At 32.2% G+C, this 26,929-nt stretch overlaps 1 protein-coding gene, 2 long non-coding RNA genes and 1 other non-coding gene across 6 annotated transcripts in view; 3 read left to right on the forward strand and 1 right to left on the reverse strand.

The window, feature by feature from the left end:
* Positions 1-18,458, forward strand: part of LOC128922652 (uncharacterized) — a 37,095-nt gene extending 18,637 nt beyond the window's left edge. The window contains exon 3 of the long non-coding RNA XR_008471835.1: positions 9,879-18,458. This is a non-coding gene — a long non-coding RNA (uncharacterized LOC128922652). The remainder of the gene's footprint in view (positions 1-9,878) is intronic.
* Positions 1-26,929, reverse strand: part of LOC128922653 (uncharacterized) — a 267,064-nt gene that overhangs the window by 179,505 nt on the left and 60,630 nt on the right. The window lies entirely within an intron of this gene.
* Positions 1-26,929, forward strand: part of LOC105219379 (protein Shroom) — a 242,275-nt gene that overhangs the window by 156,452 nt on the left and 58,894 nt on the right. The gene's annotated exons all lie outside the window — the stretch shown is intronic.
* Trnak-cuu (transfer RNA lysine (anticodon CUU)) lies at positions 19,553-19,625 on the forward strand. Its single transcript has one exon. It is a non-coding gene; the product is annotated as a tRNA-Lys (tRNA).

A 26,929-nucleotide genomic window follows, 5' to 3' on the forward strand; every position in this document is an offset into this window, starting at 1 on the left:
TGAAATTAATATGTATGCAGTAACAAGTATATGAATATAACTCAGCATATGAGCGCCATATGTGCGCATACAAAGAGCGTATATTGTAATTTCAGTTCAAGGTTCTTCAGCACAAACTCATGTAACCGAACACACACACTGAATATTATATATGGAATAAAAAAAATTGAAAAAAATTTCATTTAAAGTCAATATTACAATGAAGATCTATGGGTATGACAGAAGACGTCATTAAATGAGTAATGACTATTAAACATGTTTCATAATAACTGACAAGTTGACATTGGCGCTTTATTGATCAAGCTCTATATACCATATATATATATATATATATATATACATATATACAATTTCATGTACATATAATGCTATTATGTATATTTGTAAGCGTTTATGTTCGCATAAGTGTGCCATAAAGTGGTATAAAATTGTATGACCATTGTAATTGTGTAAAGAGAACGCTTTGTTTAAGTGTTGGAGCATGTGTTGCAGCTTAGTAATAAGAACACTTATTTGATATCATATGTTTGTTCTTCAATATATTTGTTCGATTATTGTTTTTGAATTATGAATGATTGGTTTTTGTGAGCTTTATTGGTACAATGGAGAAGTCAACTCAACTTCTTGTTCTCGAGAAATGATCTAACATGCTAAGTGATTATAGAAATATGAATGTAACAAGATCAGTTTCAACTAGTGAGCTTCTAACCACACATTTTACTACAAATAAGTGCTTTAAGTGCTTTAACCGCTCTCCGAAGAATTCAGAACAAAGCACTTCGAGATCAGTTAGTTCTCAGTATAGATTTTGTCTAGTTTTTAGCACGTTCCTCCACGCAAGATCTTTGTAAAATCGATCGACAGTACTGGTATAATGAAACAAATATAGAATAGCAAACTGTTATACAACTTTAGGAGCATATTCTCTGAGATTTTGCATAGACTTCCGTTTGATAACTTTTTTGGGTCGAAGACATTTTAAGAAGAGTTATAAATCTTTTGCCTAGTATACTAAATATCTTATAAGAGTACTTGATAGGATAAATGTCCAGAAAAAAGTAGATAGGAGCTATTTTTTTTCAGTTCTAAAACCATATTGCTTCTATTTTCTAATTTATTTTGAAGTTATAATGCTACCGATGGCAGTATCTCAATGTAGATGTTGCGAAGATCGCTTGCCTAAAGTAGAATACTTCGATTCACGGAATGACGCTTGTTCAATGAACTGAAGATCGATAGAGTTACATAACAAATTACTCTAAAAAAAGAGAAAAATTTTACAAAAATATGAAAAAGAGCTGAAGGCAAAGTCGTGGAGCCAACATAAATTTACTGCTGAACAACTTTATGTCATAATAGTTAAACTTTCTTCTAAAAAGCTTCTAATCTCACAAGCGATCTTAAGCTATTAATTTAGCAGCTGATCAGAGGTCCGCAGAGTAGTAATGTGACACCTGTGAATTGCGCATGCGCGATTACTATACTATACTATACTATATCTACATGTGGTGACTATAGTATAGGTATGAAAAATACCCTGCGGGCAACAACAAAACGGTTCATTGAAATCGAACCATTAGCTAGAGCTATTAAATACTTGGAAGTATTTATTGATTAAGTGATATAAACTGAAGCTGTGCATATTTTCGATACTAATTAAGTAATCGCAGTTAACGAATCAAACGAATTTTGCCGCTTTGATTAATTTGTGGTGATTTGAGTAAAATAAAAATTAAATGAAATACAAAATTTTTCAAAGAAATTGAAGTAGTGAAAAGAATAACAAAGAATTGAAGAGCTAAAGATAAAAATAAAAATAATAAAAGTTTGATGGATAGATGGATGGATGGAGATTAAATGTAGAATTGATCAAAAATTTTGGATAACTGTAAATGACAGCATTTTTTTTCAAATAAAGAAAGCATTGTATATGTGTTCTTTGATCACTTTCGAAGCACGCGTGTCATTCTTCTAATTTTTTTTTTTTTATACTGAGCTTCTTTTTACAAGACATATAGTTCTATATATATTTACGTTGCACGTGTTTTTACCTCTTTTTCATTATGTACCTTTCATTTAGTTCTCACTCACTTGCAGTTCCTGCTTATTTTACGAGTAATAAATGCATTTATTCCATACGTATTTCTACTAATTGAAATGCAATGCATCACTCAATGCGGTCTGACACCTGCTTTTCGAAGCACAAGTAGCATTTGTTGCATGTTTACCAATCGAACGCGGCGCGTTATGTCACACGCGTTATATTACCGTAATGCAGCAAGCCATGTAAAGTCAAAAAAGGTATGTTTCTTTGTGTGCATGTTTGACACAGTTTTTCACCAAAAAATTCTACTTAAGCATGCCGGGTGGCATGCCGCACGTAACCATCAAAATTATACCAAATTCATCACTTTACAAATTACACCGCAATATTGGATAGCAATAATTGTTTTTTTTTTAATTTTTTTCATTCTATACTATTTTTTATACAATTTAATTTGAATTTATTTTTATTTTATTTATTACCGTAATTTATTTACATTTTATATGCATACTACGGTGTTCCAATACTAATGTGTGCTCAATTTAGTCCAAATCAGCTTGTTGATCATTTAATTGTTTACACATTGTCTGTTGTTGCGTGGAAATTGTAACGGTATTTAGTTGAAATTTTATTTTCCCAACTACAATTATTTTAATTTGTGATTTGTTTTCATTTTGATAACCTCAAATTATATTGGCAATTGCATGTATGCCCGGCAGGCTGTCTTGATAACGGTAAATGTGTAATGGTGCAGGTTTAAGGTGTACACAGAGTGTGTGTTTTTAGTTCGATATAGAGAGAATTTTTTGGGTAGAATTTTTGAGACTTTTTCTATGTTATAATGCTTCCTTTATTGTTTTTTTTAGATAAAACTAGAGAGGAAGGATCGTTTTTACATACAAATTAGATAACCTCAAATTGAAGTTGACTCTCTCTGATTGTCTGTAGTCAGCTTTAATTATGGACAATATTTCTGAATTTATTAGTTTTTTTTTTAATCTTAATTATTAAAATTTATTAATATTAATTTAATTTTTTTGTTTTCAAAAATTTTTAATAAACAAATTAAGATTTATATATGAACAAAATATTTTAATTTTCAATTAACTATAATCACATTTAAAGTAAATAATTATGAGGTGTTAAAGCGTAGTTCCGCATTCGATTAAATTTTTCGTTTTTTATATTTCTCAATTTTTTATTTATTTCTATTATTGTTGTTGTTTTTTTACGACCGCTGCCGCATTGTTTTTATTGTCTGTTTGATCATTATTGTTGCTGTGTTTACTATACAATTAAGCATTCTGAATGTCAAGTTGAGTTCAATGGTCAATGTGAATATTTATGCCGGTGATGAGCAGCAGGCAAGCGATAAGCGTTCGCTCTAATTAAATCGGAGGCGATAAGTGTCAGAATTAATTTATTGTTTATTGATATGTACATACTATACATGTATATAGATACTTATGTGTTGTTTACAGATGTTTACAGAGTAATTAGACGAGCAAATAATAATTTTTAATTTGTTTTCTTCATTTATATTATTATTTTATTAATAACATCTTTGCACTATGCTCTTAATCCCCAACCTCAACTTTATTGAAACTTTATACCATTATGCCAGTCATTATAGTTTATACCAGTTGTATGTTCGATTCAATATTGCTCAAGATTTTTCTTATCAAACGAGTTGACACAATTTATGAAAATTTTAAGAAAATCAGCCAGCTATCACTTATTTTTGTTATCTTTTCACCTTTAGAGAGGTGTCTTCCAGACTTCTATAATAAAAATATATTACCTGTGCATGGAGCACAGCTGCATAAACGGTATTATTTAACAGTACTGTAATTTTAACAACAAAAAAACTATAATATTATAGTTCATAGAGTCTAAAGTACCAATTTGGCAATAACTAACGGTTTCAGAAGCTGTCTTCATTACTCAAAATGCAGTAATTGACAAACATTATGAACTAACAGCACTATAATGAATTGAAATCTCCATTGAAAGATTGCTTAATTTTGGTGTACAAAGGTTAGAAAAACCAATTGAGAACAAGAAATTTCACTTTACACTGAACAAATGTATGTCTGTATTACGCAGGCGCAGCCAGCAATTATATCATTACTCAACAACTGTGTTATTAAAACAAATTTATGTTGATTCTAGCGCCCGAAAATGAGTTTCTCTTCATCATTGAAATGTCATTTGGAGCAACTGTTTGTATTTCAATATATTCTTATGTGGATATTATGTAGATATTCTAATGCAGATTCTACCCGCTGGCAGGTGTGTTGTGTAGCCAAAGATAACACCAGCACTTCAGCGACCCCAAACTTTGCCTGCATTTAACCTTTTTACCGTTTACCAAGCAGCTAGCCGCTAGGCAGCGCACTCACACATCGACTTGAGTGTCTTCTGACACCCAGCTTGCTTGCCTGTTTACCTGCCTGCCTATCGCACTTCCTACAATTATTTGTACTTAGTCATTATCTATGCACACGCAGACACTTGCTTACGGTATAAATGAACTGTATTTAGTTTACTGCTTTCATGCCCTTAACTTCTGCCTGGACTAATTGCTGCCTACCGGCGCTTGCTTCTAATTGTTGCTGTCTTTATTTGCTTTCTTTTGTCGTGTCTTCTTCAGTCTTATACTCGTTGTTTGCTTGCTTGAGTTGGCGCTTTGTCTACTAAATTATCTGTAGAATAAGTGTGTTCTTTCTTCGTTGTTGTTGTTGCTGCTTCTTCATTCTACTTGCAACACATTTGCATAACCCGCGACTACTGTGCGGGCTTTTGTTCCTTCTATATGATGATTGTTGTTATTGCACTCATATGTGCTCTTATCTATTTGGGCTTCGAGTGCTTTGCACCCACGAATTCTCCACACACAAGCGGGTATTGCCGCGATAATAATGACAGGTAATTATGTGTGTCTGGCGTATTGTTGTCATGTTGTGTACCGTTAGGTGGTATAGTGTATGATTCTTTTGTACGTTCTACTAGCTGTCTGAAAACTTTCCTTTCTTTTTGATTCTAGATTTGCTTTGGTTTCACTCGCCATAGCTAGCATGTCTTACCTAATTTTACTTTCTTTTAACATACAGTCTTACAGTCGGTTATACATTTATGTAGTTATGTATGTTAATGCCAATGTACACAAATGTTACAGCAATTTTACACTCTGTCGATTCGTAATTGCCTTAATGCTGCTTTCAATTGTTTGCGCAAGCGTGAATGTGGCGTTTATTTGCTGTAGATAAATGGTAAAGTAAAGTTTAAAGCTACATACATACATATATGAAAAGTATTTTTTTTTTATAATGAAGATATTAGTGTGCCTTTAGATTTGTTAAGAGTTCACTTCCTTTTAAGCAAATATGCAAATACATACATTTACAGAGATAGAAGGGTATATAAATTGATGCGTGTCTCATTTTACAAAGATGAGTCTATGTATGTATTTATGTAAAAAGTGTGAAAAATTAAAACAATTTTTTTTGTTGAAGCAATTTTAAATTTTAAAAAAATTATTTGTTTAAAATTGAGTGGCATACAAAATTGTATTTGTTTTATATATGGAAAGCGTGAAACAAATGGAAAGGAGTATGCAAAATTAATTATATTTCCAAGGAAATATAAAAAAATATAAAATAAAAAAATTAAGAAAAAGAAAGTACTAAGGCAAAAATGTTCATTAAACCATAAAAATATCTTCAAACTAAAAAAAAATATTGACTAAAAATATACTTGTAATGATTTTTAAATTTTGTTTTAATTTTCAAAAATATTTGTTTAACTATAAAACTAACTATAAATAAAAATAATTTGTTTTTAAAATATTATAATATTTAAATTGGTTTAATTTAATAAATAAAATCCTTCGAATTTATTTTAACAATTTTTGTGAACCAAATTGTAAGTAAAGATTTTAAGGTTCCAGTCTTTAATCAAGATCGGAAGCATTATTTTGTACAATAATTTTATTGAAGACGATTTTTGGTAGTTTTCCTGGTGATATTTTTCACTTTCAAATTGTATAATCAAGTCATTTTCCCCCAATAGCCTTTTCGCACAGCAGTTAATTGATCAATTAACCGGCCTTTGCTCGATTAAAACGCTGATTTAGTTCGATTTACTACATAAAATACAAATCAAATTTTTCTACATTAATTTTTTAATAGAATACAAATCGAGTTGAAAATGCAATGCAACTCTGTGAGTTGTTGTCTACGCTCTAAATTTGGCTGGGTATTTTGAAAAAAAAAATAGCATTAATGCAACTCGTCGGTGGTTGTCGCTGCTGGAAATAATGTTAAAATAGCAATCAGCTGATGAAACAACTTCTTATGAAAGGCAAAAAGAAAAAAATATATAACAGCTGATCATTTATCGAGTAGCCGGCAGTGCGAATGGTTTCTCAATTATAATCTTAATGTATCAATTAACTTGGCTGTGCGAAAAGACTTCAACATGTTACTGAGGAATTTTTTTTTGTCAAATTTCATGAAATATCGTTCTGTTTAGAATAATTCTATCGTTTGTTATTATAGTAAAATATTATTAACAATAGTTGATAAGAGTATTACACTATAATATGGCATGTATGTTGCCGATATCTTCCATCGATTAATTATATATTTTGACGATAATTTTTCTTATAAAAGATTTGTACAGGCCTGAAAATTGTCTAGTATTAATATAGGGACTCATTTTAAATTGTGACTCGGTAGTAAAATTTAAAATTTTGTATTATACCCTAGTCGAAAAGTTCGACTTATGGAAGGAAATCTGTATGAAATTTGACTTCTATTGCTAATTCAAAAGTTCGAGTTATGGAGATATTCGAGTTAGAGAAGTTCTAGCTATGAAAGTTCCACTGTATTTGGAATTTTTTGCCAGGATCTATGTGTAAAGAGTTTCTAAACTATATTACCCAACTACCTATATAAATATTAATCCAAATGATTTGAATTTCATTTACAAATCTTATTTTTACTTTCCATATATTTTGTAAATAGAAATAATTTATTATTTATTGTATGTATGTGATTGGCGTTGCAACCGTTTAGCCGGTTATAGCCGAATCGACTTATTTATTACTCAAATATTAATATCGATATCGCTTACAAATTTTATAAGAAAAAAATAAGATTTAACTCACAATAGATCAAATTTCCATCATTATTAGATATAAATAGAATTATCGGGATATAAATATTTTAATTGATTTTCTGGTAAAATTAACTTTGAAATATATTTTTAGATTTTCAAATATTTTTCCATACTAAATGATCCATTTTTGAGCAGAATTAAGAAAAACTGAAACCTTTGAATTAAAAATTATTATTTTTGAATTTCCGAATTTTTGATTTACGATTTTAATTTCATAACTAACTAGTTATATATGGATTATATAAATATAAATATATATAATTTGGCACACTAGTTACTGTTAACTACATGCATATGTATTACATTTGCATGGTATGTTGAGCACGCAACCAGCGCATAGCGGTCAACATGTCAAAAATTAAAAAAAAAAAATCAAAAATTTGTGCTTCAAACAGCGTCTTGTTTTACTGTTATTAAATATAAATAAAAGAAATGTGTAGCTACGCTAACAAGATGCTCTACATGTAACTAGTGGAAGAGGAAATAGCAGACAGCCAAAATTCATAAATGTAAAACCAACAACTAAAAAATAACTAAACCGAAAAATTTCCATGCTGTCCATCAGCAGATTATTAGAGTAACACAAAGTAATTTGAAATTTTTTTTCTTAACTTCAACACGACTCTTAAACCATTTACAAGCCTTGTATATATAAATCATCTGCAGTCTAACAATTTTTGCGTTTTAAGGGCCAAACTAGAAAAATAGTAATAAGCGGAAAACATGTGTAAGATTTGTTGGCTACTGATAAGCTTTGCTTTTCTTAGCACCAGCTTTTTTTTGTTGCTGAATAAACTAGCTTGTGGAAGCATATAGTCAAGTACCAATGAGTGTGTGATTTTAGTTTTGTTATTGTTGTTTTACTTATATGTCAAATATTTCAAATTTCGTATCTTGTTTTAAATACATAATTTACTTATGAGTTATTACCAAAATGTTCATTCATTGTTTCATCCATATTTTTACAAAAATATTTTTGAGATTTCAGGAAGTTGTTTTGCCCACGAACGACCTTAGAAGCTCACTAAATACGATTTTTTGGATTTTTTGCTTTGCCTAGAGTTCTTGTAACTCAATTTAATTGCTTATATTTTTTGCTATTTAAAGTTACACATACAAATTATAGCTGCTAAGGTCAGTCAAGATCATATTTGAGTTGATAAGCAACTTGTAATTAACCAAAATGCTGTGTTTGAGATAGTTTCCGCAGAGATTACTGAGTGACGGAACTTAATATAGCACAATTGAGGCGTTATTACATTTAAAATTAAATTAATTCCACTCAATTTTTTTTTTTAATTTTTGCCTATTTTGATTATTAGTAATGATTACATTTTTAAAGAGTAATGATTTTTCCAACAAAAAAAATATTGATAGAGGAATATGTGTTCTGTTGGAATGTAGCTGGAGGATACGTTTCACTATTTTTTTTGCATTAACAGCAATCATCTCTCTAATCGGTAATGATTATTTGTAATAAGTAGTAATGATTACTACTAGCGAAATATTAGGAAAATTACTTGTTACATTATTTTGTTTCTAGAGATCAGATCTGACTATTTTTTGCCTTACTAAAAATCAATATTTAAATAAGTAATGATAATTTCAAGTAATTAGTAATGATTATCACTAACAAAATATTAAGGATAAAAAAAGTAATTTCCAAAAATTATACCTTTACATCAAAAATATCTTCGTCCGCAACCCAAAAGTCCCGAATGAACCCCCGCGTTGCTTGCTTAAGTCTTTTGTTTTGACAATGTCTCTCCTGTTTTTTTCACATTTTCACCACTTCCTGTGTGCTCAGCATTGCTTTGTATGCATCACCACGTCTGCTGCTGTGTAACTTTTTTTAGTGTCTTCTTAGTCGCTCTTACTTTTTAAGATTTTCGTTTTGTTTTTACATGAAAATTTTTTTGACACAAATAAATTTAGTGGGTCACGAGTGCTGCCAGGCGATGACAGCCAAGCTTCATAAGCAGCACAACAATAACTTAATAGTATATCTTCAACAATAAAAACAACAACAAATGTGGTATTAATAACGTCTGCGAGCAGTAAAGCAGCTGACAGACGACGACAACAGACAGTCGCTCAACAACCATTAACATCGGTCAAAACAGTGACTTAGTCGTACATATATTGGGGGGCGTGTAAGCGACAGCAGTGAAATTATCACAAACACACACACGGACAAGCGTGTTTTTTATGGATTTTACTTATTTTTGTGATTTTAGTGCGGCTCTTTTCCTTACTAACCTCGTATTTTATCATATCATTACCTTTTTTTGTGAGTGTGAGTATTTCTGTCTGTTGGCCACTTACAAGCTCACATAATGTTTTCGTTAATTGAAATTTAATTTGTAGTTATTTCGTTTCTTCTGTTTTTTGTTTTTGTTTTCAGACTCCATCTGTATATATAACAATAACCGCTCTGACAGTTATAAAACACTTAAAAATATGTAACGATTAAGTTTTTCAGCGACGCATGGCAGTGGTAGTGGAGTGGAGATTTCTTCGATTGTTGTTGTTTTGGTTATACTGTTTTACTCTGAGATTTACGATTTTTTCATTTACTATTTCTTTGTTTTTCTTTTAAAAGAAATTTGTAGCGCAAATACTAATGATTTTTTTCTTTATTTTTTCTTTGCAGGTAATTTGATAAATACTATAAAATAGATGGATAATATTATAAAGGTATTTAGTATTAAATAAAGAAAATAAAAAACATTTTTTATAAAAATAATCAAGATTGATATTAAATTTTGAGTAAAAATATATTAAAAAGTTTGAAATTTTGAAAAAAATTCAACGAAAGTTGCGCTTTTATTACCTTAGTTGAAGATAGCGCCACCTATCGGCATTTTTGAGTAGGAAAAAGTTAACATAATTAATAAACTAATTTAGAAAACATTCTATTAATAATTTTTGGTACATAAAATAATGAATGCAAGAGAAAGCTTGATTTATTATTAAGTTCAAATCACAATTAAATAAAGAATTGCCCTTATTGAGGTAAGAAAATAACTCCAAAACTTTCGATAAAGTTTGTAAAAATGTTTTTCTATCTTCTGTGAGAAATTCCGAAGTTTAGCCCACCATCTTGAAATAAAAAAAATTTCTGGAATAAGCACTATAAAGAAATGCTAAAGAAAGCAAGAGCGCAATGGCTCTAAAAAAATTACGTGAAGTCTTGAAGGAGATAGCTTCCAAATATCTTAATGTTGCTAAGTTTTAATTAAATTGTCTAATTTTCTAATCAGCTTAACATCAATTAATGTTATGACCTATTTTTTGACAGCTGATCACTTAAAGTTCGGAACATCTAATCCCAGAATTGCTTAATTTGAAATAAAAGTAAAAAAATGTCATTATCATCACTCAATCTATTCGCATGCCTTTACAAAGTCAACCTAAAATACAACTATTGATTGTCAACTATTTACTGTCAAAAATTGCAGTCAATTAGTTCATTAACAATTTTGACAGCTGTCAAATAGCAGTGTGTGGCTTAAAATAGCAAAATCAGTGAATGTCATTGCATAGCTGTCACATAACTGTCAAAAAGCAGTTGTAACGCACTGTCTAGAGGAAGTTATGCAATGACATATTTCGAGTGAATTTCAGTTAAGGTGAAAGGTGATTTGTTTTCGGTGATTATTGGGTGATATAATACATTTTTTGTTTATTGCAATTTTGAGATTAGGCTGATTATTTAAGTTTATACAATTTTATTAGATTTAAATTTAAAATTTTTAATAATAGAATGCATAATTTATTATAAAGCTAAGGTGTTCAAATTTTGAGGTAAAGTTGAATTTTCAATTTATTAATTTTAATTATTTATTTTTCTTTAAAAATCATAATTAATATTTTTATACAAATAGAAGAAATATTAAAAAGAAAACATATATAATAATCTATTGCAAAAATGCAATAAAAGAAGTATAAAATCCACTTCAATTGCAATGAGATTACATTTTCAAACCCTAAAAATCAACTAGCAACAATAATAGTCAACCGCTACCGGTTTTGCCGCAAATCCAAAACATAAAAAATATTTTTCAATGAAAAACTTGAAATTCATTGAACGGAAGAAAGCAACAAAATCAACTTACCACTGACTTAAGGTCAAGCAAAAACAAAGAAAATGGAGATAATAATAGAAAACAACAATAAAGTCAACACAAACATACAACCAACAAATTATGCAGTTGCACTTGGCTGTTAAAAAATATTTCCCCCAATGGCCTAGCCTTTCAAAATATTTTGCATTTTTTTGTAATTTTTTTTTTCAAGCTGAGTGTCTGGGAATTTTACAAAAAAATAAAAAAAAAAAAATACAAAAATAAGCGAAGCATTTGAAATCGCCACACAGCTCATCGGTCAGCTATTGAGCACTTACAACACGCCATTAACCCCCGAACCCTCGCCCAGCGCGCAGGCCGGCATCATTCGCCATTGCACTTTATGAGCCGCTTAGTTGTTATTACAACGCTCTGCAGTTAGTCATAAATTATTGCTTGCTGTGCATGAAAAAGCAATCATTGGCGATACGAAATTTGCAATAAAAAATAAATAAAAATAAAAATATTATGTGGAAAATATTACAGTTTATTAATAAAAAGAAATATAAAGTAGTTAATAAAACAAATTTTCCAGCTAATAATAAGCTGCATTATAAATTACCGTCTCCACAGCTTCTCCGCCACACTATGTGTCACTAACTGACAACTTGTCGCATAAGTGTCACAGAATCACAATTTAAATGAGTCATTTTCATTAAACGCAAACTTTATCGACTTGTTGCGAGTTTAGGCGAGAGCTTAGCATAAACATAGCAGCTTTGAATTCACTACTCAGCGCGGCGCTGTGTGACTCGCACTTGCTTTAGTGATAGTCACTGTTGTTTGTTACAAGTAACAGGTTAATTAAAGCGGAGCCTTGGCGTGATTCTGAGGTGAAACTAAATTCGTAAATTATGTCAATCAAATAATTAATTACATAAATTTATATATTTAAATATATAATTACAGATGTGTAACTGCGTGTGAATGATTTGTAATTAGTCACGAAATCAATTTAAGCATAGAATGAGTTGTCAGCTGAGTTCACGCTGTAGAAATGTGAGAATTTGCTGAATGATAAGCTTTTCATCATTATGATTCGCACAATTAAAATAGTTTTTGAACTTCCCCGTGAGAAGATACTAAAATATATTTTCTTTAAAATAATAAAAATCTATCTATAATGCTCTCAACACCAGAACCTTCTCAGAGATTGTTTTCTACATATTGAAAAAGCTTTAAATGACAGTTCTTTTGACAGATGACAGCTATCACTTTTTGTATCGATGACAGAACTTTAAATAGCTGAAACATGAGCTGGTTCACACAAAAATTGCCGCCTACTTAATCCGAAGGAGTTAAAAGCTCGGCTAGTCAGTACGGCCATGGGTTTGAGACTAGCATGAAACAATTTTTTTTAACTGAAACGTAAATAATCATCTCTTAAACTTACAGACTAAGAAAGGAAGTTATGTCGAAATAAAATGTATATAAGAAGAAAGCTTCCATTGGCTCCCTACCTAAAGAGAAAATATTTAAAAAGGATTGACTTAAAAATAATATTAATTTTAAACTTTCTGAGTCTGGTTAAAAAATTTTCGAAATAAGAAAGCGCGTTTCGGATTATTCAATTCTTCTAAGTTGTTGCTGTTGTATTTCTAATTCTTCTCAAACGTAAAGAAAAATTGAACTTTCATTCACTTCTTTTGGAACATTTTTCTCCCCATCAAATAAAACTTCAAGACTAATTAAGGATTAAATCTTCTCTATATAAAACTTCGGAGTTCTGACTATCTTAGAATTTTATAAACTTGAATAAACCAATTTAACCCATTGTACTCGCTTGGGTACAGAAAAAAAATGGTAAAAAACCCCATTCGATCCCATTGTACTCACTTGTTTGGAATAAAAAAAAAAACAATATTTTTTCTGTACCCAAGCGAGTACAATGGAATCGAATGGGTTAAGAGCATGATTGCCATTATTCTTCCAATTTAATTAGGGAGAAGAAAAAGTAGGTTTTGGAATAATAATGAGCTAAAGTTTTATACCCAAATTAGACTTTCTTCTGTATTTCGAAAAATTCGAAGGGTCACATAAATGACTTTTGCGTCTTCCCTTAAAAATAATTAAAAGACAAAACGCCCAACTATTTTTGTTCTTATTTCGCCTAAATATAGTTTTTTTCTTAACGCTTTCCACAAACAATTACGCCTCGAATTCTCCCCAAATATATGTAAGTAATAAAGACACGTTTTGTTACACACTCACAATATTTATTGTGTTACGCGTTTTTTCATGACTCCACATTGGTATGCGCATGCGCGTAGCAGGAGTGAGTTGTCCGCGTGCGCAGTGCGCACAACCACTACATCGGTTGTCAGCTGAAGCGGCATGACTTGTCAAAGCTGTCACAAAGCCAGAATTGTTTTTAACGGCACTTATGGCTTCGGCATTCGTGCGAATTTTGGGGAACATGAAATTTTTTGGATAATTACTATAAAATTTACTACAAACTTTTTTTGTTGTTTTTCGCGAGATGCGAAACAATTGCGATGGGCGCATTGTCACAAAGCGCAGGGCGCATAAAATTTGTTGTTTTTTTATTATTTTTTTTGGGCCCCCAGGAATTTTTATAATTCTACGCTGGACTTCTTACTCAGCGTGCGGCTATAATATTTCTTTCTTTTTCCTCTTGCTGCTCATCACGCATAACTGCTGCTCAGCGCGGCGCGTTCATCGCATAATTGCCCAATACCGTTGCCCGAATTTATTAAAAATTCAAGACGCGTAAAAAATTGCAGAAAATATTTGTAAAATATGTGCCTCACAAAAAAATTCATATCGAAAATTCGCACGCAAGCGCTGCACAAGAATTTCGCCATCAATAAAGACGCGACTCGATTCGGCGACACGCAAGTCACTTGTGGTAGCAAAATAGGCCGCGCCAAAACTCAAATTAATCGACCACGCTTCTGTTAGCTTTCAGCAAAAAAAATATATATATTGAAAGAAATTATTAAGAAAGAACCGAAAATGCGCAAGAATTCGCAAAAAAAAAGCTCATTATCGATCAGCAAAATGTAGCACGATCAACAGCGGACAAGCGAAGGCACTTCACGCAAGCGCTTGTCAGCGCGTTCAAGCGATGCGTTGACAATAATTTTGCGCGCATCAATAAGTGCTACCTTTCACCCGCTCCGAAGCAGAAAAAAAAACATATGAAACAACCTTGCTCTTCAAGCCCCTCGCGCTCTACACCGCGTGCTCCAAAAGCACACTCTCACTCATTAAACGCAGGCGCGCGCACTGTGTTGTTATTGCGCGGCGGCTGCGCGTTCACCTGCACGTCCAACCATTCGAACTGTGAAATGTGTGATTGTGTAAGAGTACCGTTAGATTCGCAAATGCGCCGTCGCGCAGGTGAGCGGCATGTGTGTGTATGAGTGCGCGTCATTAAAACTTTATTTTGACATTTTCGTTTTTTTCTGTTTTCTGTTCGGCGTTGTCAGTTCTTTTTATGGCATTCGCTCTTGAAAATTTAGATTAATACAGTTTGACAATGCGCAGCTTCGGTTTGTTTGATTTCTGCTTTTTTGCTGTTTTTTTTGTCGTTTATTCATCTCGCTTTAGAATAATAAAAATAGTGGTTTTGTTGTTTTTGCTCATGCTAATGACAGTAGTCATTAAAATATTTTACATAAAACAAACAAAGCGTCACGATAATGAAATGAAAATAAAAAATAACGAAAAAAAAATATTTGTTTTGGCTTTGGAGCTTAGGTTTTGTAGGTTATTTTTTTTTATTTCATTGAGATACCGTTGTCTTTTTTATTTGATGTGTTTTTGTTATTTTAGTTAGATTGTCATTTGTTTTTGTTTATTTTTCCTTTCGTTTGCACAGCTTGTGTGTAGTTGGTTTTTCGAGTAGAATTTCCCATTTGATCTTGTATGACTTTATCTGGAATTTTTCTAAACTCTAAAAAGTTGTGGGGCGCATGCAAAAGCAAAATAGTGTAATACTACAAATTTATGTATGAATATATAGAGTTAAAAGCTTTTTAGAACTTTTCGAAGCTTTCATTGGCATGCCTTAGTGCTTTCATGTGATTTTACAAGGCAATAATTTAATCGCTTTTGATAAAAAGTTTTGTAATCATTTTAAAAACCTACTTTAGTTTCCAAAATGTATAAAAGCATCCGCCGATGGAGCTTTTGCTTACTATATGGTTGACTCATGCAGTCAAACCAAGCAAATCTTAAATATTTTTAGCTTATTATAGAATAATACTTATTTATGTATATGAAAAGCTTTAGCTAAATAAGCTTCCATTCGAGCGTTCACGTAGAACTTATGCTATAATAAACATAAATTACTTCATTCTATTAGTTTTTTCTTGTTTCAAAGATAATAATTTTACTAAAGAGCTTTAAAGCTTTCACATAATTTAAAATGTTTTAAAGCAGAAAAATTAGAATCTTAACTGGCGTAGAAACCGCTTACGCGGTTATAGCCGCGTATAGTAGAATAGTAGATGTATATGGACAACATTAAGTATATTTGAAATATTTTTTTCCACAAAACCCAGAATTCGAAATTTTGACAAACTTTCATTAAACTGATAAAACTTTTAAGTTTTTATGGAATTTTTTTTTAGTATCAATCTATAGAAAATGTATTTTAGCTTAAAAAAAATTCGTCAATTATAAAAGCTATTAAAAATTATTTTTCACAAAAGCACTACTATTAAGCTTTCATGAAAGCTTTCGTTCACTTACTTCATATTCAATTAAAGTGAGCGCTTCTGAACTTAAATTTTAATGAAGTATCTACAATATAATACCGTTATGAGCGTGTTTAATCACTTCGAAACAGTTAAATAAAAAATTATTTAGATTTTCTACGCAAAAGAAACTTTTATTTTATATTTCATAGGAAGCCTTAAATTCCCGAACTCGCAAGCAGAGCGTTTTTAAAGCATTTGCGTGACATTGACAGATAAATTATAACGCTATAACACTTTTTGCTATGCTTCTTCAACAACAACAAAACGAATGTGCTTCATTTTGTGGGGGGAGGATTGTTGTATGTAGAGCAACCATGAAAAAAATAATGCCTAGGGAGCGTTTAAAATGTGTTTAGTGTGTAAAATAAATGCTAAAATGGCTTTTGTTTCACTTTCAAGCGTCGCTTTTTTGTATTTCTTTAATATAATATTATTTTGTATGTTTGGGAGTTTTTTTCCTCTAACGACTCCACATGACACCAGCTTGAACGCTGCTGGGGCTGATGGCCAGCAACGGCGTATTTTTCAACGGAATGAGCGGTAATGGAGCATTTCATTTAAATATTAACACGTTCGTGTGTGTCTTTGAGTCCATTATATTGTTTTATGTTTTTAAATTTATTTTCAAATACTCACATCTAACATGTCTGCTATAATTATATGTATCTATTATGTGTGCCCAGCAGTCACAAGCAAAACTCGTTAATTAAACTTAATTACGTAGAACTTATATCTGATGTACTTGAAACTTTTGCTGGCGGCAATCTGTGGAATCTTTCGTAGTAATTTGAAAAAAAAACTGAAAAAAAAACAATTCTTTGAAATTCGCGCAGTTAAATTGAAGCTGTGCTGATGAGGAGCTCTACGGTGTTTGAAAAAGTAAAAGACTTATCAGTGCCAAGTAGCTGTGCGGTGTTGTCTTATGATAATTATTGAAATTACTTAAATAAAATTAGCTAACAAATTGTGCTTAACTGCTGAGCGAAAAACGCATGAGACTCGCCACTTATTAAAACGCCGCGTGCTGCCAGTGATTTTTTTAATTTAATCAATTAACTTAGTGCACTGTTTGTAGGAAAAATATATAACTTGAAAGATATTTAAATAAAATAACAAATCATCATTCATATTTCTTTATTTTTGTTGTTGTAATAATCATTTTTTTTACTTTATTTCCCATATATAAATTCTTTCATACCATTTGACTGAATTAGTAGGCGTTCAATGACCAACTAAACAATTTTCGAAGTCAGAATTAAGCCAAAATTTTTTTGATAAATGTGTAAATAAATACAAAATAACAATAACAACAAAATTGAAAAATTAAAAAAAAAGTTAAAATTAAGGAAAAAATATTCTGAATAAATTTATAAATAAAAATTTCAACTTTAACTGTTTACATATTTTTTTGACACACTGTATTTTTTCAAAACCAATTTTTTGCTAGATATTTTTTTTCTTTCTGTCTTCAAATATATTTTTAATTTTTGTTTTACTTTTTCCTTCACCCATCATTGATCTTATCACCTTCTTATTAGTGGCTCTACTATGTAGACTCGTACGTCTACTGGCCTGCCCATCCCATACACCACACAACCAATTAAATTCAAGGTTGAAAACTACATAATTGAAAGTGCTAAGATGAGGGGCAAACTCATCGATATATTTTTATGATTATTATTATATATTATTTGTACTAAAAATGGTAAATATTTGTAAATAGTGAAAATTTTAAAGGCTTGGAAAAATGAGCTTGCTGTTTTCTCAATTATGAGTTCGGTGGATTTTCAGTTTTTTTTTTAATTTTCATTTATGATTTACGGTCTTAATATATTTTAGACTAATTAAAGTCATATGCTATTGTTATTAAGAGCAGAGGAATAGAGAATATTGTTTAAGTTGGTAGCTCTTTTTAATATGATTTTCTATGAAAACTTCTTCTTTAATCCCCTTTTTATTTATAATTTAATAAAAAAGGTTCATTAATTCCAAACCAGATTATTCTTCACTTAAGCAAACAAACACTTAAAAATACAATCGAAATATTTACTAAAGTTCAGATACTTAAACTTAAACTCGTGTTTCGAAACCACCTGATCGTTTTACTTCCTTACTTTAAAAAAAAATTAAACACCGGTTTCATAAAAAATTTTATTTTGACTTAAAGTTTGTTATAGTGAAAGCTTCTTAAACTCGAGTTTATAAATTTCTTTTTTCATTGAAAAATTGTTAATTTTTATGTCTTCTTTTGTATAAAGACGTCTTTCTATGGTTTTCACAAAATCAACGTAAAATTGTTAATTAAACTTAGAGTTTTTTAGACATCAGTAAAAACTTAATTTTTCATAAACTCGAGTTTATGAAATTGCTTAATTTATTGCAAATTGTTGACTTAATCTCTTTGAACTAGAACTAATGCTGAAATCAGTGCCACTTTTCCCACGGATTCTTCCAAAATTAACGATAACGAATATGAATGACTCCAAGAACTTAATTTAGTTAAACTCATTACTGCTTTTGAAGCTTAGAAGAGTCTAAATGGTAATGATGTAGTCTAAGTTAGTATACTGATCTCAATCTTACGAGCTTTAGACAATCTACCAATAACTAAACAATTAACAAACTATTGTATTTTGAATCTTTATCGCTTAATACAATCACCAATCGGTTCTAGCAACACCAGGTGCACTATCTAACAAAAAATCAAACAAAATCCACAAAAATAAAAAAAATTTTCTGAGCAACTTGCTAACTTCAGACCTACTAAGCTGAACAATAAACGGTGACACAAACAGTTTATTGACTCTAGCCATCCATTGTTTCGACTTACGAGAATTATCAATTAATTTGCAAAGCAGCAAGAAACAAAAGCACAAATGACAAATGCGTACAATTAATATTCTATAAAGCCAAAGAGCAAAAGCAATAAAAAACTTCAAACAATGAAAATGTTGAATAATAAATGAAATTAAGTTTAAAGCAAAAAACAACAGCAACAACAGCAATAAGAATTCGCAAGCGAAATTCGAACGCAGAGAATACCCACGCTTAGTCAGCGAGTTTGCGGCGAATGCGAATTGAATGAATGTTGATAAAGAAGCTCACTGATCGCGCTTACATTTGTACAACAACATATACATTTGGACATATGTATACATTTTCGAACAATTTAATTCTTTGCTCGCACCCTTTTTATCGCTGCGTATCAGCATTGTGTGGTCGGTCAGCTATCAGTTCTTTTTACAAAACGCCCACAAGTATAAGCGATTATCTGTATATGTATGTATGAGACTTTTGTTGGCGATGTTATAGTATTACAAACATATATAGATAGCGTTTACATATATAGTAGAATATATTTTTTATGAAATTGTGTATGCTACCGTTGATGAGCCATGTTAATACGGCTGCTTATAAATAATTGATTACAGCGCAAAGTTCTAGTGTGATTCTTGAGAGAGTGTGATCTCAGTGCCCGGCTAGCTCAGTCGGTAGAGCATGAGACTCTTAATCTCAGGGTCGTGGGTTCGAGCCCCACGTTGGGCGAAGGAATTTTTTTGTACGTATCTTAGTTGAAAGTTAGCGGAAATAATTTCGAAAATTTGGAAAACGAAAATTAAAATATCTCAAAGACTGTGATCGAGCACTTTAATTGATCAATAATATGGTGCACAAAAAAAATAATTTTAAAATTCAAAAATATCGGCTATAGAACCCTGAGAATCACCTTAATTTCCAATTAATTTCCAATAAATTCGGAATTTAACATGCAAATTTTTTCTTTAAAAATAAAATATTTAATTAATATAATAAAATTATATTGAAACTATAGAAAGTTTTGAAATTTTTTACAAATAATAATTTTCAAATTTTTTTTGAGCCATTTTTGAAATAAAAATACAAAATTTTGTAACATAGTGTAGATATATACTAAAATTAAGCGGATTTTCGAATGTAATAATATTGAAGAAAATTCAAAAAAATTATTTTTCCAAAGTAAAAAATTTTTATTTCAAAATTTATTTCAAAAGTAATTGGAATATTTTTTTGTTTTTTTTTTTTATAAAAAACAATTATTATTATTATAGTGTAGAAATATACTAAAATTAAGCAGATTTTCGAAAATAATAATATTGAAAAAATTTCAAAAAAAAAATTATTTTTCAAAAGTAAATAATTTTTAATTCAAAATTTATTTCAAAAGAAATTAGAATTTTTTTCTTATAAAAAAAGAAAAATTAAATATATTTTATTAAACAAAAATAAATTTTCGAAAATGATAACTCTCCAAAAAATTCAAAATGTTTTTGAAATATAAACATTTTTTAACCTAGTGTATTTTTTTGAATATATTATTCATTTGGAAAAAATTACAAATTAGACAGTAAAAATTTCGATATATATTTTCGAAAATAAAAATATTCAAAAAAAAATTTCGAAAATTTTCAGAATCGCATATATTTATGAATATGTAATAATTTTCCTGAATATACCTGGAAAATATATCGCTAATAAAATTTTTTGAACACAAAACTATTATGGAAGCTACTGACACAAATTGAAGTAACAATTGACCAACCTCATGCTACCTGTAGCAAAAAAAAAAACTAACTTCGAAATTAATTTTATTCCACTCACATGCATCAGTTGAAACAAAAAATTAAGAAGAAAGGTATACAGAAAAACTCTCATGCGATCGAAAAACATTTATTTGGATTACCCATTTACCTTATCGTCTAACAAAGTGGTTGTTGTTGTTGTGTAATTTCTGATTAACTGCTGAAAGCCACCGACACGCAGACAGACAGATCGTCATCTGCATATGAGTTTATTACAACTCAAGCAGCGCTCGGTGCACACACTTGAAGCGCAGCTCTCTACACGCTGTTCGCTACCCACCTAAGAGATGCCGATGCCTTTGTTTACATTGTTCAGTGCCGCTTATCAGCTTTTGTTAGATTGTAAGTTTTAATGTTGCTGATTAACACGCCAAAGCAATAAAGCGCTGATGGCGACGGTGACAGGGGTGACAGTGGTGAGACAGCGGTGGCTGTGGCGTCAATGCGTTTATTACTACCGCATTGTTGACGGTGTTTTTATAGTAGTAGTTGTTGTTCTTGTTGTTGTTACTACTAACGCTGTTGCATACAAAAGACGAGCATTATGCATATTAAGTACTTTCACTTTTTATTTATATGAAAATGACAACAACAATAACAAAAATTCAAATAAAAAAAATGTTTGAAAAAAGTTGAAAAAACGGAAAGTGGAGAGGGAAAAGCGAAACAAGAAATGATATCGGACAGGAAAAATTACTAGAAAAAAGACATTTTTCAAATATTTACAACAACAAACACGCATTAACGTGCTTAAAAAGTAGAGGAAGCGTGAGTCAAAGCGCCTAGCTTAGTGTCTTCATGCCACAAAATGCACATGCAGACTTCAACTAAATTTTTCTTAATACAAATTTATGTTCAAAGCGTTTACGAATGTCAGTATGTATGTATATATAGCTAACAGTTAGCGTTAAATAGTTGACAGCAATGACTTTTAACAAAGCGTGTAAAGAGAGTGAGTTGAAGCTGGAAGGAAGTGACGCGTCTTGAGTCTTCGCTGTTGGCAAACTGAAGATACTATAATAACAACAACAATAAAGCTTACAAATTTGCCGGCGTTAAAGTTGGTGCATTGTTGTTGTTGTTTTTAATTTTTTTTTTTATTAATGCCAACTGCACTTGCTGTGGAATTTTTGCGCTTTTCCAGCCACACTTCATTGCTTCTTTTTCAAGCTGCCACGCAAAAGCCACATCATCATCTCGCAAAGCTTACGAGTATTTGCCACAATATTTTGTTTTAGACACATTTACATGCTTTGCTGCTGAGACGAGATGTGTTGCTTGAGTTGGCAACAGCGCGCACAAAAGAGGAAGCTCTGGCGCTTCGACTCTGGTGAATGCCGACGACGACAGTAAGTCAAATTTATTAGCGTTTTTTCGCGTTTCTCTAAAGCTGCGCTTCCGCTGGACGTTTGAGGATTTCCATTTGCACAAGCGACACGCGGCGAAGCAGGCAGTGGTAACGATTTTGAGAGAGGGTCTTTTGGGTGAAATTTTTAATTTAAGAAAATTAAAAAAAAAAATTCCAAAAAAGGTAAAATAATAATTAAATAAAAAAAATTTAAAAATTAAATTTGAAAAATAAATTATTCAAAAATCACATATTCATTACCGTTATTACCAAAAAAAATATTATTTTTTCTCTTGCTCTATCTAGTTTAATTTAAAAACAGTTCACTTCCACTTGCAATAGTTAATTATTGAAAATCAGTCAATTAAAGAAAGCCAAGAAAAAAAACCTAAAAAGTTTATAAAAAAACCAAACAATCACTCATAAGCACTTGATTAGCGGTTTTTTCTCGTGAGTAGCAGATTTCTGAGTTGCATGCAACAAAATTTTTTTTTTTTAAATTTCACTTTTTTATTGCTGCAACCACTTTCTATGTGAGTTCATTCTACAATACATTCAATGCAATTGAGATTGCAACAGCCAGCGCATGCGTGTATTTTATAAATTAAGTTGCATTACACTGCATAACTGTGCCACACAATGTGGTGCACGAACATTGCCATGCGGCATGATAACTCATTTTATGTAGTGTCTCTACTATTGTTGTTGTTGTTATTTTCCATACAATTTCAATTCAATTGAGTATCATGCCGCATAGTTCAAGTGCCGCATAAAGTTCGATTTCATTGCATAATGCAACTTCCGCTGACAGGACGCACGTGCAACATATGAGTCTAAGTGTGCTGTGTGCGTAATTAGAAATCGTGTTTTTTGTTGTTGCTGCAATCACATTGATTAACAATTAAAAGTTGATCAAGTAGATATTCATGCAGTGTATCCGCTTTTCATTTGCATACGCTTCTCTATTTTGGAGCTTTCTTTCACAACGCTCAATGATTAGCCAATTATTCGGGGGCACTCAAGCACAATCTGCCAATTATTTGAGTATCTGGTGTTTCTTATGGGATTTTGGAAACTGTTTGATATTCAAAATCACATGCCTCACTTAACTAATTCTTCATTTTTACTTTCCCTTTTCCTTATTGATTTCATTCAATTCCAACGATTCTCGCCTTCTTTATCCCTTCATTTGATGTTCTTATTCGCAAATTGTGCTCAATTTGCCACCATATTCCCATCTCAATTGATATTTATGTCCACTGCTTGAATGAACTTTAGCATAAAAGCTTACGTCATTTAAAACGACACACCATGTGCTCCCTCTCAATTGCACTCAAAGTTATGTTCCCTACTCACCGCCTTCTTAATTTGTAGCGCGCACTGGCAAAACCTGCTTCGTGCCCTCCTACTCATTAAATTATGTGTCGTTGTCGTATTTAAAATTCAAATCACAGCCACTGTTGTGTTAATTATACGGCACCACAGGCGCTTTATGGAGTAGTAGTGGAGTCATGTCGTGACGCCAAGGGAGTGCGCACGCTCACAGCAGGCCTTGTACGAGTATCATAAGGTACAACATAATTTATTTGTTGCATTTGAGACATGCCATGCACTGATGTGCGGTTGGTGGGGAGAAGCTTTAACAATAAAATAAATAAAATACTAAAGAGCTTTTTAATAGTTTCAGAGGAAATGAAAAAAGTAACTTCGTAGAAAAAAAAATCTATCGAGGAAGTTATTGAGATACTTTGATTTTAAGAGTTGGACCTTAGTTTCTTTCTACCTTAAAACTTTTTTGACAAATTCTTCCACAAAGATTATCAGACTTAGATAAGCCGATAGAACTTCGTGAAGGCCATCATATAAAAATTCGAAAACATTGAAACAAAAAGTGCCGTACCTCAATATGTCAATCGTTCTGTCTCGCTCTTGCAAAGAGGCAGCTCATAGCGCACACATATAGAACCGAAGACCGAAACAGCAATACTGATCTTCAATAGTTAGGTTAGGTTAGGTTTGTAGGCAGATCTCTGTAAAAAACAGAAGATTTCACTTAGACAGCCTTGGCGCTGTCCACTGTGGTACCAATAAAACTCCCTGTGGATCAAAGACCTTTAGGATTCAGCAAAACGCTTGGAATCCGATACAAATTTCTTAAGGAGGTTAATATCGATTCTAGCCAATTTGCTAGGATCGCCGAAAAAGGGCCTTCCGAGGTGTTTCAACCTCAGTCTGGCAAAAGCTGGACAATGAAGAAGGAAATGCTTAGATGATTCCATCTCGCCTTCCTCCATACAGCTTTGGTAACTTGCATCTGCCACATGCAAGGACAATGTCCAGTAAGCCCACACATACTGACGCTAGGATGAACCCTGTCCAGAGAAAGCAGTTGAAAGGACCGCTTACGTTCCACAGAAGGCCAAAAGGACCTCGCCACTGCACAAGTACTGGTAGTTGACCAGCGTTTGGCGAGCTCATGCGTAGTCTGCATGTCCAGCGCTCTTGCGCAGGTGGACAATAGACTACCAATACGCTCCCATTCCGACGTCAATGTAGCTAGGGTACCCTCCCTTGCAAGCTTGTCCGCTATACAGTTACCAACAATCCCGCGGTGTCCGGGTACCCACACTAGTCGGATCTCAAAATAGCTAGAAGCTATTGATAAGATTTAAGACACTCCTTAACTAGCACAGAGCGTACTGTCATCGAATCCAATGCCAGTATTGCCGCCCTGCTGTCGGAGTGAATACATACCTCTCTAAAAGAGGTCACCATACGGAGCAGTGCGTCCACTGCCACTTTAATCGCAGCGACCTCTGCTTGGAAGACACTACAGTAGTCAGGTAGCCTAAAGCTGGTATTGATAGAGAGCTTTCTGCAGAAAACTCCCCCTCCCACCTTTCCCCTTAGCCTCCATCCATCCGTGAAAAAGCTGACTGCACTTCTCCTCCATTGACTTCTTCATCCCTTCATTCTTTCCCTCGTAGGTACATGTGCAGAGAAGAAACCTCTCGGGGACGGTTCCGCGGTGCAGTGGTCCAAGTAGTCAGGGATGCAATCGAACCGACGGAGAATTTCAGAATGCCCCTGCTTGGGACCGATCATGTACCCAGCGTTTCTGAGTCTGACAGCGACCTATGCCGCAGTGCATCTACCGGCGATATCCACAGGTGCGACGTGTAAGATAGCATTCAAAGCCATAGTTGGTGTTGTCCTTAGCGCTCCGCTGATTTCAATGGGAGCCGCTCTTTGGACACATTCCAGGTGTTTAGCTAGTGTGACTTTCTCGAGTGCCCTCCACCAGACGACAACGCCCTAGAGCATTATAGGTTTAATAATGGTCTCATACAACCATAAAACCACTTTCGGTGAGAGGCCCCACCTTTTTCCAATAGCACCTCTTTAGCAAGAGAGCTACCTGTCTTCAATAGTAGAGTCCCTCATTACAAAAAAATAGTTTCAATGACGACTTTTAATTTCCCAAGTTCCACAGTATGATATTCTTAAGAACTCTTTCATTATCTGTAAAAATTCCATGATAATATTGGTCAAGGGTAGTTTAAGGCTTTGTAGATTAACTTTATGATATTATAAAGATCTGTTGCCATATAAGCTTTGTTAAACGATCCTGTTTTTACCGTTATACATATATATAAAATTTATTCTTTACTTAAAAAGTAGATGCCAAGACCACCAGGAAAATATATTTAGATTCAACATATTTATAATAGAGTCCAAGCGCTTTGTAGTATCATAAGGGTCTTAGAGATCCGTCAGGAGTATACCGGTATCACAAAGGACCGTCGACTCTTTCTAATTGCGATTCTCTGCGCATACGGAGATCTACCCCTTAATCTAACCTATTTTGAACCAAGCAAACTGGCTGGAATATACATTATAGACCCCTCATATAATTTTTGATATATCCAAAGCGCTTCGACGATAACTTCGATAATTTCGAGATGCTTGCTTATTAGTCTTTTGATATCACAATGGATCGACTGACGCCTTTAGCGGTCGCAACTGGGATACTTGGTGACTTCGTGAGTTTTAGATTCTAAATCTAACTTAACAAATTTAATTAACCAAAGCGTGACTTCTGTTTACTAGCTATTGTAGACAAGAGATCGCGAGCATTCTCGAAGTCTTAATATAAAATATACCCCCATTTTTTCTGTTAGTTTTTCGTAAATTTACGTTATTAATGAACTCTAACTAATAGTTTGCAACCATTTGCACTAAAATATTCATGAAAATCATAAAAAACCCCACCTTGTGGTATGTGAAAGGCTGGAATTTCGAATAAAGGATCTCTAAAAATCACATTGACATTTAAACAAATTATTTGCTGCACTTCATGACAGCCACACCTCATTTGCATGCCACAGACATGTGTGACAAGGTGTTCACACATTTCTGTGTCGGCTTAGGTAGAAATCAAGTGCAGAGCAACATGTCACTTGTCAACGACATTATGTAGGTGTAAATTGTGGCAACACCCAACAAAAAATATTGAAAAATATGTGAAGAAAAATTATTATAAAATATTTTTAACTTTAGTTTTTCTTTGATTTATTAAAATTTAATATTTTTTCATATTACTGAAAGGCTGCTGGCTCATGTCAATTTTGCGCTGATTGCACTTTGTCGGCGCAAAAGTTTTAAAAGGTCCAAAAAAGTATTTGTAATCGCAACAAATTTGCCTTGTGCAACATTGTGTTGGCATTTAAGGTGTGGCACTCCCAAAAGGCAAGTCAAACAATTGTTAGGAGAAAGAAGACGAAGAAGAATCAAACAAAGAAATTGCTACGCAGAACATTTGAAAGCCTCTTGTGCGAAGAAAAAATTTAAATTGATTCCCGCGGGAGGATTGCCACAATGCA

This window comes from Zeugodacus cucurbitae, chromosome 6, assembly GCF_028554725.1.
Source record: "Zeugodacus cucurbitae isolate PBARC_wt_2022May chromosome 6, idZeuCucr1.2, whole genome shotgun sequence".
In the NCBI taxonomy this organism is placed as follows: Eukaryota; Metazoa; Arthropoda; class Insecta; order Diptera; family Tephritidae; genus Zeugodacus; species Zeugodacus cucurbitae.